Here is a 6,260-nt window from a genome sequence, read left to right as displayed (position 1 = left end):
AATTAGACCTTAGGACAAAGTCATCAAATATTTTCTGAGATGTATACACCGTGCGCGTGAATGCCGATTCAGCAAATTGGTATTATCAGGTTATTCCGTACGACTTTGGGTAGCTTACTAATTCTGCATACATTCAGCTATGAAAACGTTCACATATCAATGTTCAGCTCTTCAACCGTTTTTTTTTTTTCTTTACATGCTATACTATCACTTTTATTCCGTAATACTACACCATGAACTTTTTATCCCTTTTTTGACTTTGTGAAAAATGGGCCTTACACAGGATGAGGAGGGACAACTAATCCCTCAAAGTCCTGGCTCCTAACGGGCGGAGTCATCTCCCCATTGACATCAGAACGCTGAAAAGCTTCCGCATTCTAACATCTCTTCCAACTGTACCTCGGTTTAAAGAAAATAAAATTCAAAACAAGCACTTACAGTCAACTTTCATGTGTCTCTTTGTAGTTTGGCTTATTTGAAATTAATGTACTTGCACTTACTACTTTGTCTGGATTTTGCACCGTTAACGTTGAAAGCTCAGCTCAGCTAAATGACATGTAATGTAAAATACTCAATGCAGAAAAATTCCACTTTTGTTTCACACATTATTGGTGTTATTTGTCAATGAAATGTATACACATTTAAACCATTCCCACTTTTTTAACAATTCTTAGTAGCCTAGTTCACCTTTTTCTCATGCTGTTAAGCCAGCAAGCAGGTTTGCTTTAGAAATTTAGCTTTTCAGCTTTCACAAACATTTTCTGCAGGGAATTATTTAAGTTTAATATGCTATATATATATAGCACATTTCCTCCTTCCACAGAATTTGGGTCAAAGATGAGACATGTGGCCTACATTTTCTTTATATATATATTTTTTTCATTTTCGTTAAATTAACTGAACTATTATAAACTAGAAGGGCACTCAGAGAGCAAAGACCTTTGCCATGGCCAAATGCCTTCTGTTATAATTTTGACAAAAATGTAAAAAAAAAACATGAAGGTCAATGTAAATAATTTGGTACGTCCGTATTGGCTTCATTTTTTAGCACCAGAGGCATGCTGCGTGTTTTCAACCCACATCTTCTTTTAAACGTACCTAAATAGTTTTGTTGCCTAGACCTGACCCAACCGCGACAGTTACGTTAACCATTGAAGGGTTTGATTTTGTATTTAGAATGATAGCTTCGCAAGTTTTAATCATACAAGTATGACAAAAGTATTGACAAAAACCTTAGAATTTATAATATGTATGTATAATATGTCCACTGCAAAATAATGTGTTTTAAAATGTATGTTCTGTTTTGAATAAATTAAAAACGGTCAATCTTAAAATGATGTGAATTAGAAACAAATGTTTACCTTACTCAGTCACAGTAGATAACATTCCACAGGGAGCAGCGCAAACCCAACCCCCATATTTGCATCTCTATTCATATTATATATGAATAGAATATATGAATTATATATTAGTATTATTATATTATATTATATTATTATATTAGTTTTTGTTGGTGTAGTGGGAGGTCCTACACTCCCAGTTTGCAACTTTTTCTGTTACAAAATTACAAGTCCCAAGTTGAAACTGAGATAACCCTGATGAGAGCAATAAAAGCTGGATAGTACTTTTCATGAGAAAATTGAACTTAATATGTAAATGTGGTGGAGTGCCAGTGTCCCTTTTAACATCCCTGCCCAGCTAGAACAAGAAATTGCAGTGCATACAAGCATAATACCAGCAGAGGGAGCGCTTGGTTAAACATACACTCTTGAACCTTCAGTGTGGAACAAAGCAAGTTTGTTTCTTGTATCCAGCAGCAAATCCCTTTTATAATAAGTGCATGTGAAGAGCTGAAGCCTCCATTGCAAAACATTACGTTATCATTTTAGCATAAAATGGTGTGTTTAATGAACAACAAATAATATATTTGGATTTTTTTATGTTGGTAACATTCACCCATTTTATATTTGTGTGTATCCAAACACATCACATGCATGCACAGTGGGCTGTGTGATGGATGTAACCAAGGTATTGCAAATTACCCAGTAGTGTGTATCTGTTGTTGTTCCAAGTATGTGTGTGTGTTAGCGTTCTTAGTGACGTGGTAAACTCTAATCCGCCCTAATCCCAGGGCACCACAGTGGATGTCCATTAGCGTTAAATGCTGCTGCACATCTTTCCTTCCCTGTCTCTTTCGATTTCTACCATGTCTGTCGTTTAGTTTCTTATTGGCCTTACAAGCTACATAGCATAGCTTTAAATATCAGGGTTTACAGTGTATATTTGAGCCATGAGGCTCCAGTTTATGTGTCGTTAGGATATGCTCTCTGACCTCTCACCTCCCTGTGGATGAGTACAAGAAAACACAAAATTGTTTTTAAATTTGATTTCTATATACCATTTGTTATCACACTTATGTTACCTATTAAGAGGTACATAGTGGTTACATAGTAATAGCACCTAAAAAGACATATTCATAGGGTGAATAAATTACTGTAGTTATATCATTTTTTTCATCCGTAAAGCTAGGTCATGTGATGTGTGCAGGCTGAAGATGGACGTACCCCAACAACTGTCATCTGTCTGTCAGTGAAGAAAAAACCTATCAACACCAGAGAAATAAATCTCCCTGAAACGAGAAACACATGAGAAGAAAGAGTGATATATTTGTGTAACGATGTGATTTTCTGCTCTGTAAAACCTCATTTTTTGTATCATTATTTATTTATTTCTCTGGGAATCTTTTATTCATAGTCTCAATGTAGTTCAAAATAAAATAACTGTACTTGTGTCTGCCTTAGCTTAAGACAAGTGTTTGCGTGTCGTATGCTGAACATTGTAATATAAAAACTGCATTCAGTCCAGTTTTTTATCCTCCCTAATTTTGTCCTGGTGGTATGGGTGACCAACATGTGAATTGTACTTTTTACTATGCTTGTCTTGGTTCTGCTTGAGTTACACAGGACCAGGATAGTAACTCAAACCAGTACTGAAAGTCATGAAAATAGGAAGGAAGCTGAGTTTGAGTCTACAGTTATGATGGTTTTATTGGCATTTTCCAAGGTATTATTTTACAGTGACGGTCACAGTCTGGAAAGGTTAAGAGCCATGAAACAAAAGAGTGGCACTCTTGGAGATAAATATGGGCCCTCTTCTGTGTGGCCTACATATGTAGCATGCGGTTGCCATGTTAGGATATTTTTGTCTGAATAAATGAATTATTCAGTGTCTCCTAGCAGCGGATGAGCATGCATAACACACTTGATATTGCAAGGGTTGAATCATGGGTAAAGCAGGCTGGCCTGGGATGTGAAGAGGTTGTAACCCCCCTGTAACTTTGCCTGGAATTGGTTAATGTTGAACTGTGACCTTAGCAAAGCTCCACCTCCTTTTAATATCAATCATAATGCTAGCTATTATAGTTAATGCCCAATCTGTTTCTGATGGTTAAACAAGAGTCCCTTCAACAATGCCACGGTTAACATATTTGCAACCTTATTATGAATTACAACAAATAAATTAAATGATCAACCCTTTCTTTTAAATGGTCAGATTTAGCTCCCTGAGGAAAAAGTACAGTATAAACTATCCAATCTGTGACATCAAATTGTGTTAACACTGCTCCATCAATCAAGTTGGTAAAGTAGTGGTGCACTAACAGCCAGGAACAAAAAGCCATGTGTTCATCTGAATGGCTCAAATACTTAACTGAGTATCCATGGTCTACGATGTTATTAAGATCTGAGCGGCTCTACAACAACATTAATAAATCTGTATTTAAACAGTGGCCTTGGTTAAAGGCTGTGTGGGCTGTATGTTCACTATATTCACGGCAAATCAATGGCCTTATCATGTAGCATCACAATGTTTTAACTGATGAATACACAGTGTGTCTTACATGGACAACACCAGAATAGTGACATGGGGGAAGGACATTTTGGAACAGGTGTACTTACAGTTTATATTACACACAGTCTTAAAAAGAGTGATGAAGACAGGACAAGTGATCTAAGTCAATGAAGACGTTGAAGAAGCACTATGTACAGTGTGGAGACAGTTTGGGTGGATGATGTGTAACAAAACTATTATTTCTTAACAAAATTAAAAAAGCAACAACACAGTACATTGACAACAAGGACAGGAAAGGGACGGAAGTAAGTGAAGGGCATAATAAGGGGGGGGGGGGGGAGTATGATATGTGAATGTGTGCAAACCTCTACAGGTATCACAATAAAAGCATGACTTTGCTGCGCCTGCTGCTGAGCATAGGAAATGGGCGCCGGGCGGGTTTGGTCGGTTGTGTTACTTTAAGGGTGATTAAACGGGAACGAGAGCACTTTTTGCTGCAGTTTTAGCCACTGCCCAACATCTTTGTTGCACGCTGGTTGGCCTCGTCAATCCTGGTCTTGTTGGAATCGGCCTGAAAGAGACACACACAGTTCAGCTAGCAGTTGGTAAAGGGCGGTGATGAGTTACTTTAATGGAAAATGAAGGTTAATTTCAACCTGGTGTATTTCTTTAAATGTGGCTATTGCTTTATTATGTTATTGCTAGGGATCATGCTAATGTTGCACTAGAGATTGTAGAAATTTGTGGAAATAATAAGCCACAAATAACAATGTATGCCATATAAAACATGATTTTTATAGGAATATTTTCAAACATATGTTTCTGGGTCTGACAGAAGGTAAACCCAGAATTTGGCCGCCTGAAATGACCATTATGGCTAAATTGCTCGCTGACCTAATCACCCTGCATATTCATCTGCAGAATATCCCAAAATAAAAAGAATGTGATGCCTCAGAGTCATGTTTGGTTAACTTGGAGAATAATAGGCCACAATAGAATCACAACGGCCACATTCATGGGCAACATGCTTGAAATAAACTAGAATTATTCTTAAATTAAGACATACGTTCTGAACTAATAGACAAAGTGGACATTTGGTGTTTTTAACACCCTGATTTGGCATGTGAATCATTACTGTGTCAAGTCCAGGGTAACTCTACTCAAAATAAGCGCAGCTACGTCTGCTCTTGCATTGTCTAATGCTGTGCATGTAATCCATGCTAAATATCTGCTAAATACCCTATAAATTACCTACTATTTACTCTAGATTTGCTGCCGTTCATTTACTTAATTTACCCAGAGTAGTCATGACATTGTTAAACTCTCAAGGTCAGACTTTAAATGTCTAAATCTAACCACGTTCTGGTTGCCCTTATAGTTTTTCATACCTTCTCTTAGCATTAATACAAAGGACCAATAAATGGCAGTCTTGAAAATCTGGTGCCCTGTGCAGCCCTCTTGTTGCTTCCTAGATATTACAACAAGTCTCCATTATCTCCCATTGTAGTTCCCTAAGATGTTCAGTAAATTTTAGTTCCATGTTGCCAATATTTTAGAACATCACACTTCTAAATGTTAACTGTTGGCACTATCTTTGCCCACCTTGGATTGACCGTTATAGTAGAATTGCTTTCACCAATAAGTATGAATTTAGAATGGTGAAGAAGCAACTACATCAAAGTCATGCAATTCTCTTGAAATAAAGTACCCTCTCCCACCAATTAAAATCCAATATTCTCCACGGCAAGTACAGTACCTTCTCCATGATCCTATCGACCTGGCGGTTCTGGGTGTCGATCTCCTGGCCCATGTCCAGGGCCATGTGACGCAGATTGCCATGATTCCTCCCACTTGCTCCAGGTTCTCATCCATCTCATTCTCCCGGGCGTCATCTGTTACCCTGGAACATACAAGAGGAGCAACAAGCACTGGTTATTGGCCAACAAATGATGTTGTGGCTACATATGGCACATTGTGCTGGAAAGCACAACCTTCACCAATTCCTGAACAAAAATATTCCAACATTTGGAATACTAATATTGAGACAGTCAAGAATAAAATAAGTTATACTGGTTAGTAGCTGAAATGTATTATATTTCCACCTGCTTTACCTCACTCATGTTATGGGCTGTTTGAAGAATCACTACCATGCACTTTAAGAGACCCTGATAATTCTCTACAAATCATATGACATAGTATTACTCAGTGATTCCCAATCAGAGAGTCAGATAAATATGACAGTCCTGTGTCAATTCAAATAATTGGCGATATAAACACTATTGTATACTAGCACACACACACATAAAAAAGAAACATGAAATACCAGCAAGCATGCCAGCTACACACACACACACACACAGAGGGGAATGAGCAGCCCCCCTGCCCACACCCACACCCAGACACACACACAC

General features: G+C 37.7%; 1 pseudogene; it reads right to left on the bottom strand.

Moving 5' to 3' along the window:
• Positions 1 to 3,027: 3,027 nt before the first annotated feature.
• On the bottom strand, positions 3,028 to 5,777 carry LOC116677691 (synaptosomal-associated protein 25-A-like; annotated as a pseudogene).
• Positions 5,778 to 6,260: the final 483 nt, after the last annotated feature.

This window comes from Etheostoma spectabile, unplaced genomic scaffold (assembly GCF_008692095.1).
Source record: "Etheostoma spectabile isolate EspeVRDwgs_2016 unplaced genomic scaffold, UIUC_Espe_1.0 scaffold00005621, whole genome shotgun sequence".
Taxonomy (NCBI): Eukaryota; Metazoa; Chordata; class Actinopteri; order Perciformes; family Percidae; genus Etheostoma; species Etheostoma spectabile.
Note: the sequence above shows the minus strand (reverse complement) of the source record. Positions and strands in the feature narration are given on the sequence as shown.